This window comes from Garra rufa, chromosome 10 (assembly GCF_049309525.1).
Source record: "Garra rufa chromosome 10, GarRuf1.0, whole genome shotgun sequence".
Taxonomy (NCBI): Eukaryota; Metazoa; Chordata; class Actinopteri; order Cypriniformes; family Cyprinidae; genus Garra; species Garra rufa.
The window spans coordinates 26,113,677-26,122,766 of record NC_133370.1 but is presented as its reverse complement, the minus strand read 5'-3'; the positions used below and the strand labels follow the sequence as shown (position 1 = coordinate 26,122,766).

At 34.6% G+C, this 9,090-nt stretch overlaps 1 long non-coding RNA gene across 1 annotated transcript; it reads right to left on the bottom strand.

Moving 5' to 3' along the window:
* Positions 1-6,524: 6,524 nt before the first annotated feature.
* Positions 6,525-8,863, bottom strand: LOC141344973 (uncharacterized). The gene is made up of 3 exons (XR_012356882.1): positions 8,126-8,863; positions 7,815-7,957; positions 6,525-6,920 (listed from the first exon to the last, which is right to left on the bottom strand). It is a non-coding gene; the product is annotated as an uncharacterized lncRNA (long non-coding RNA).
* Between the last annotated feature and the right edge of the window lie 227 nt (positions 8,864-9,090).

Genomic DNA, 9,090 nt, shown 5'->3' with positions numbered 1-9,090 from the left:
AAATAATGTTTTTGTTTTTTGTTTTCCATTTCCACTTTTTCAAGTTGTTCTCATTCACTATAGTTAGACTTATTCACCTAACTAAAAGTCAACAATTTTTACAGTGCAGTGTAGCCTACTCTAAATAAAATCAAATGTATTTGAATGCAAATTCATTTTGTTTAGATTTGTTAAACATTTTCTTACAATTAATGCAATTACATGTGTTTAAGCGACAATGATATTGAAGGTATTCTGTACACAGATGTAAAGTACTGTACAGTACATAAGGCTCCGGACATTTTCCTAAGAAATTTCTCTTTACATTCCTACATCTTTTCTAAACATGTTCCACTGAGTAGGTGTTTCTGAATAAGTTAGAAACGGTCAAAAAGAGAACTGGTGTGTAACGCATTCTTCAACATATGGACAGATTTCAACACCTGATATTTCATCACCTTTCTTTCTTTTTTTTTTATTATTTATGATTTATACTCCTAAAAGGGTAATACATTTATAGACAGATTGTCAAAAATGTAAAAAAAAATTATGCTGAACAACAACTTTTAGAACAGGCATGTCCCCTTCAGGTATTGTGAGTAAGTGAAATAAATCAACTTTTATCTGTGGGTGAGCAGATTTTCCACTACAGGTGGCCAAGTAGTTTTTAAACGCTGCCTGTGAGCAAAACCAAAAATATATGTACAAATTCACCAGATCTAAATATTCACAATAAACACCCTTTCACCATGAAACCAAGAAATGAGACCTACACTTTTCCTACCTCTTACCCCCCACAGCCTTTCAAATGTTTGCATCCCCCAAGATGCAAAAATCTTTCAGAAAATCAGAAAACTACTGAAAAGAAATCAGTGTGTGGTCAAACCTTGTGTGGTTTCTGGCCGTTTATTTCTACCAGGATCTGATCTTTGCAGTCTGAACTGAACAGTTTGAAACACACGTTTCAGCACATGTGCATTTGATGTGAAACAAGTCATTTCTCTCTGGCTTTCTATCTATTTGATACTGTATTTTCTCTGTGTTGTCACACGTATGCCTGCTTATGAGTCATTCTAAATAATTAGAAATATGACGATTATAGCTTCTCTCAATAACAAATTATTTGTTCGCTGTCTTTCTATTTATGTCTATCTGTGGCCTTCCACAAGATTATTCTTTATGTTAAAGGTGATGAAATATCAGGTGTTGAAATCTGTCCATATGTTCAAGAATGTGTTACACAACAGTTCTCTTTTTGACGGTTTCTAACCTGTTCCACTGAGTTGGTGTTTCTGAATAAACATAAAAAAGATTTCTTAGGAAAAATGTCAGGAGACTTATGTACTGTACTGTACTTTACATCTGTGTACAGAATACTGTCAATTGTTGTTCTAAATCACTTAAATGTACATAAAAACACATGTAATTGCATTAATTGCAAGAGAAAGTTTAACAAATCGAAAATTCATTCGCATTCAAATACATTTGATTTTATTTAAACTAGGCTATACTGCACCGTAAAAAATGATTGACTTTTAGTTCGGCGAATGAGTCATGACTGAGTCTTTGGTCTAACCGCACAATGAATTAGAACAACTTGAACAGAAATGGAAAGCTTGAAATAGCCTTTAACCACGCACAAAGTATCTCTTTTGTTTAATGTGCATGCAGCAAAAATACTAAGCCACGATGGCGCAATACTTCAGCAAAGTGTGAAAAATGCACTGTCCGCCATGTTTCTGAAACTTTGCTGATCAAGAAGGTAGCAAATGAGCGTCACATTTGGATGAAAACAGATGAGACTTAATGTACTGCAGATAATGAATCAAGTAAGTATTAAGTAAGATATAAGCTTTCATTCTTAATTTAGTCTTGCCATTTGTGCGGCTTTCACCGTAGCACAGTGGTTCTTGCAAAATGGACTTGGAAATTGAATTAATCGTGTCCACCAGTAATATTCAATATATCAGCTACATCTAGAAATAGAAACAGTTACATGTAATTTCAGTTACTTCCGGAATTTAACCGTACCTTAGAATTTACCTGAAGAACTTGTTTTTTTTTTTATATTTTCTTCAGAATTACATGTTACTTAGAGGTGTGTGTTGGGGCAATAGCCCACTCAACTATGTGATATATAAGTGAGAGCCCTGTGAAGGTTCTTTATAGATGTGTTTTGTTATCGTCAGTGAAACAGCCTTGCCTTCTACAAGATTTTCTGGTATGGTAAAAATTTATTCATGTAGAGAAAATCTGGACAATCTGACAACATCCATTTAACATTAAGTACCTTTGAAATATGTGTGTAGTAAGTAGCTATATGTTAAAAGAAATGATTAAGTAATTGAACAAACAAATGAAACAATAAATATAAAAGTAAATGTTAAAAATGTAACTGTTGCCATTGCATGAATATTTTTATGGTGCTTGTAACAGTAGACCTAAAAACATGTTGTTTCATAGCAAAAAGTTGAGCCAAGTAATAAAATTAGTGCTAAAATGTCAAATTCAAACTTGAAAAAAAGCAATAATTAAATACAGTTTTTGTTTGTTTGTTTTTCAGAGTTTTAACCCACTTCTTCAGTGCCAAAAATACAGAAGAAAACAAAATGGCAAATGGACAGCAAATAACAAAGGTTAATGTCTCCACCTCTAAGGAAGAAGAGGAAATACTCGGAGCTCAAGGTTATCAATTCATCAATGTTGACCTCAATCAAGGTGCTGGTGGAAACCAGGTCCTTCTTTGGTACAAGAAGGAGTGTGGCACCAGACCAGTGACCAGGATCCAGTTTTCATTTAACAACAGCATGAAGTCTGGTCTGGCTGATGCCGGCTATCAGGTGGTCAACCGAGATCTGAATGCAGGAGTTTCTGGAGATCACATCTTTCTGTGGTACTTCTACGGCAGCACTGAATATGATGTTCCTATTGTGAACCTCCAGGTAACCAAAGATGCCAAAGAAGAGCCTGCTCTTCTGCAAGATGGCTGGGAGAGACTGGGCTGTGATTTGAACCGTAATGCAGGAGGAAACTTCATCTACCTGTGGGTGCAGAGAGAGAAGCCGAGCTATATATGTGAGATCACAGCATCGGTTGACTTCTCTTCTGACAAGTACCTGTTTGAGCTGGGCTACACTCGCGTGGATGAAGACACCAATCGAGGCGCTGGTGGAAACTATGTCTTCCTCTGGTATCGGCGCACAACCGATAAGAGCAAAGCTCTCACTGATTTTAACATATCCACCTCCCTCCAGGAACAAGCAAATCTTCAGGCTGTCGGCTTTAAAAAGCTCACTGTTAATCTCAATAATGGAACCGGTGGAAAAGATGTCTTTGCGTGGCACAAGAAAGAAGGATGTGAATCACAAATCCAAGTCATAGTTCTGCTGATCAACTGCAAGGCCTGGAAAGAGTATCAGAAAGCTGGTATCAACTTTGTTGAAAAAAACCTAAACGAAGGCAACAAAGGCTGGATAATATACCTAGCCTACAAGTAAAAACATGGGATAATGCTGCCATCATATGATCTTTTTCAGTTATTGAATTGGGAGCACTATATGGCAACTGTATTGTTTCTAAAGTACGACTTTAATGTCACTCTTTAAAGCCTGTTGTGACTGTGGCAATAAACTCAAACACACACTGTATTCAGCCTTTGTTTTTATGTTATAATGCATTATGAAATAAAGTCAACTTTATCCACAATGAATGCTTTGGTCAAGTTTTCATACCTGTCTTTGCATGCACTGTCCAAGCATTACAAGCTCAAGCTTCAGGCTCATAATACGCTCACATTACTAGGGAAATGTTGTAGTGTTTTTACCAACACAAATGAATTCAAAGGTTTTTAGTCTTTGGTGTGTGTTCCAAAGAGGTACAGTATGACAGCATCATCTATGAGGTATATATATAAAATATATATAAAAAATTTACGTTTTTTCATCGTTACGTCCACACATTTTAGAAAAGGAAGGAAAACAAAAAAAACAAAAACAAAGATACTTCCACTCTGCAGAAACTAAGCGCCTAGCGCACATTTATCTCTTACGTTTAAACCAACATTGTTTTATACTTGAACTGTTTTATATCTATAGATTTTATTTTAGGCAAGTCGTGATGATTTGAGAAGGCAAATTGATCAAACAGACTATGATCAGTCTTCCACTGGGTGCTGTTGATTAATAAAACTAAAACTAATATTTAACGAACAAAAAATGCTCCAAACGTTTTTCTACATTAACTAAATACAACACGTAACTAAATATAATCACTTTGCCCCATTGCATACAGAACTGAACTATTTTAATAACTGAAACAGTAAGTTGTTTTGGGAGAAGGGGGAAAACTTTTTTCTCCGGCAATTGCTTCACCGCTATTTCGAGAATGAACCCATATGCAGGTGTCATTCCCTAAACACAGCAGCGTGTATGTGTCCAATAAACTAAAGTTTCATTCAAATTCTGAATGGATTATAGCCTGGAAACTGCAAAGCGCACTACCTTTATTATCACTAAAAGCATCACTAATCTTAGTTAATAGAGATGTCACAAAGTTGAGTTATGATCAATAAAGCTCTTTAAACTACACAATGAATCTTTTATGTACATTGTGTCTGCACTTAGTCATGAGATGATACACGAGCATGCAAAACGGCACTTAATAAAAAACGATCAGCGGTGTGTGAATTGTTCGAAATCGACAGATATGTCTTTGATTGGCTACATTGCTTAACGCTGCAAAAACACGTCGGATAGTTTGCCAGATCGTCAGTTGCTTTGCTTTCGTTTGAGGGTATATAGCACTGTAGTACCCCAGTACAACCGGGCATGAGCTTTGCTAAACACTGCAGTTGCAGCGGGGCTGTCGGGGATTCCATGAATTACCATAATGTCACCCATGACCTGCACTGTAAATTGTCTAAACTTTGTAGCTTATTACTTAACTTACGAAATACATTTTTTGCTGAGGTTTTGTTATCGACAAAAAAAAGCAAAAAAAAGCAAAAAAAAAAAAAACTTGATACGCCAAAACATTTGCTGTCTCCACTGTGTTTCCATCCAACTGGCTTTCTTACCAAAAAAAAAAAAAAAAAAAAAGTAAATGAAGTCATTACTAAGAAAAACTAATGCTTTGGTGTATCGCAAAAAACAAAAATGCCCTTAAGCTGTTGCTGAATTAGTTGCCATGTAGTTGCAAAGTTACTTATAGTTAGTAGAATGTCAAATGTGGACTATCAAAATAGTGTGTAAGTGCATACCGACATTTGATTTCCAGGGATTAATTTTATACACGCAAACAGCCTCATAAACAACCGAACGTGAGGATTCACGTGGTCATGCCACACACCTGCAGCGCTACTGCGAACGGAGAAAAACACAATTAAACTATATATAAAATAAATACATAGGCCTATATGCAAAATATATTTTTCTAAATAATAATGCAGCATCCTGTTTGTTTCCTTTATTTTACAGAAGTATAGTGTTTTGTTTTGATTGCGAATGTAACGAAATAAAACAACCTATTAAATAATTAAATATGAAATAATTAGGGCTGGTCCGAATACCATTTTTTGAGCTTCGAAGCTTCGGTAGTAATCAACATCGAATATTCGAAGCTTCGGAGGGAGGGGCTGAACATATTCTTCTCTCTAATAAAGGCAGAAATCTCTGTATGTCTTTCTGTTTGCATTTTTATTATGTCGAGAACAGTTCATCCAAACGATTTTTGCTTTGGACCCAAGGGAGTGCAGTGTTGCATTTTGGTGCAATATGGACACACCACAGGTTCAGAATTAATAAATTGTAATAGAACATTGCTAGTTGGATGCGGCGCGCCTCATGCAGGCAGAGCTTATATGCTTCATGAACGGACAACGATACAAAACACACAGGTCTGTTAAGTGCAATACACTGTAAAAAATTTACTGTAAAATTTACAGCAAGTTACTGGCAACTTTGGTTGCCAGCAATACTGTAAATTTTTACAAGTGCACTGTAAATGATTAACTACAGTTTTACTGTAAAATTTACAGCAAGTTACTGGCAACTTTGGTTGCCAGCAATACTGTAAATTTTTACAAGTGCACTGTAAATGATTAACTACAGTTTTACTGTAAAATTTACAGCAAGTTACTGGCAACTTTGGTTGCCAGCAATACTGTAAATTTTTACAAGTGCACTGTAAATGATTAACTACAGTTTTACTGTTAAAATACAGCAATTTTCTGTATATATACTAGCAACGATATATACATTATTTAAAGCTGCTACTGTGAAATTGCAGCAATAGTTTGCAATTTTACAAGTGTACTGGAAATCATTAAATAACGTTTCACTGTAAAAATATTGTACTACTTTAATTTGTATATTCTTTATTTGCAGTATTTATTTTCCAGATTGCTGAATAATAATGACTAGCAATTTAAACAATTTATTAACTGCATAAGCTTTAAACAATATTTAACTGCATAAAGTGTTGTATAGTATGAAACTCAGTGCACCTATTATTTAATAAAAACAAAAATAATAATAATTTGACACATCTTAATCTTGATAAACAGGTCCAATTTTATTTAAAAAATCTCTTATTTATTAACTCTCAAATTTGCATGAAAGAAATGTCATAGAACAGTGTATTCAGTATTATTCTGAATTCCAAAATAAATTGGGCATGAAAATATTTACTTGAAACATATTACGCTGCTAAATATTAAGGTTAACCAATATTTAGCCAAAGTTGAAACCAACATCAAGTTAACCAACATGGTTATAATTAAATGGTTCGAAATACCATAAAGACAGTGATGAATTTTCACAACTTCATGGACAGTCCAACATGGCCAAACAACAAGCCCTCAAGTGAGTCCAAAAAAACTTCTGATCGAAAAAGGAGAACAGTTCAGATCCAGATGCTGTTCCAGCCCAGGATGCAAAGAGTGGCTAAAAAAATATATAAAAGAACAAAAAGGGCAATACATTAGATATTTTACAAAACAATGATACAGTCAGACAAAGACAGAGGGATGACAGATACAGTCAAAGGCAGAGAGAGTGATGATTGTTACAGTTAGATCAGTATGATATTAAACAGTAAAACACTAAAATTGTGAAAAATATTACAATTTTTACAAGTTATTACAAGTTTTATATTTTACTATACTTTCAAATATAATTTATTTCTGAGATGCAAAGCTGAATGTTCAGCATCATTACACCAGTGTTGCATGATCTTTCAGAGATCATTCTCATTTATTATCAATATCCTGATTTATTGTCAATGTTATTGTCAATGTTGTCAGTGTATGTTTTGGAGCCTGTGATACTTTTTCAGGATTCTTTGATGAATAAGTTTCAAAGAACAGCAGTTATTTAAAATATACATTTTATCTAAAAATATAAATCTTTACAATCAATTTCAATGTAACATACTATATATAAGTATAATATATAAGATTCCTGAAAAAAGTATCACAGGTTAATAAAAATATTAAACAGCACAATTGCTTCTAACATTGATAATAAATCAGCATATACAATAATTTCTAAAGGATCACTAAAGGACATTGGAGTAATTAGAAGACTAGTGTATTGATGCTGAAAATTCAGAAATAAATTACATTTTTAAGTATATTAAAATGGATAAAACATTTTAATAATATTTCACAACATTATAGTTTTTTCTGTATTTTTTATCAATTAAATGCAGCCTTTATGAGCAGAAGATACTTATTTCAAAACATAAAACCTACTGATCACAAACTTTTGAACGCTAGTGTAGATAAAGGATAAAATAACATAATAAAAGGAAAAAGATCTTGGTGTATGTGTACTTACATGTCAGTAATTCTGCTGAAAATCCTTCGCATTGCAAAGAAAACTGGTAACTTGGGTTCACTTCTGCTGGTTTCTTCTGTGTTCTGTCGTTTTAGATGGGTCTTTTCCTTTCAACTTCTTTGTTTTTCTCTCAGGATAAATATCTACAAAACAGTCAGGAAGCAGACAATATGTAATTCACATTAGTTTTAGCTTTTGTACATCTGAATTATTCTCCCTAAAAAAACTCTCTCTACTTGAGTTGAGAAACATATTCTATCATATCTACATGTAAAATGCAGGTACTCAGATTGTTAGAATGCAACTATTACCTTTGTATGAACTCCAAAACTCCGTCTGTCTCCTCTTGATAACGTTAGTCCAGAATATGTAATATGCTGCGAACAGGCCAGACAGGACAATGGGCTGGATTAAGGCATTCTTCAAATCAAAGTTAGCAAAAAGCATTAACGTTACATTCAAACAATAAGCGAATAAGCAAGTTATCAAAGGTGCTAGTACATCTCACTGCTTACGTTAACCACTTTAACAGCACCGTTCAGAGTTTACGTGACACACATCCTCCGTGAGCGGCTGACCGCGAATCGCGAGCCCTAAATACGCGTTTTATTTCGGTGCCCGTGTTAACAGATGGCTGCCTGTGCAAATTTGTTGTACATCATAAAATAATCACGAGAAAGTGTGCTGATCAGCACGACGTCGCCGTGAATCACATCTTTTGCCAATGAAGCTTGTAATTCTTAACGTAGGAACCCAGAGATGTTACGCCTATAGCCGATATAAGGCAGGGGAATGTGTGTGTAATCCTTCCGCGACTGCAGTGCCGAATCCCCGCACAAGTCTCTCTCGTGCTCCGCGGACGGAGGATTCGTTAATCTGCGGTTACCGCGAATGTTTATGACACCTTATATTCTTTAATATTCTAATACAGTTACAAATTATGAAAAATAAAACAGAAATAAGACACTTACTTACCACAGTTATGAATCGTTCTTCTTGCTGCTCCCAAATGTCGACCGTTAAAGATAATCCCGCCTCTTTAGATTTGAAATTTACCAGAATGCATTGCGGTTTACAGCAATATGCTGTATTGGCTGTATTATAAGAAATACAACCCGCTGCTGTAAAATATTGCTGTAATTTTTACAGCAATTCGTTACAGTGTACTTTTAATAAGGTAGCCTAACATTTTTTAACAAACAAATCACTCCCAAATCAGAAATTAGCACAGTAATTACTGGCACCATAAAGGGTAGGCTATTTAAATAAAAGAAGA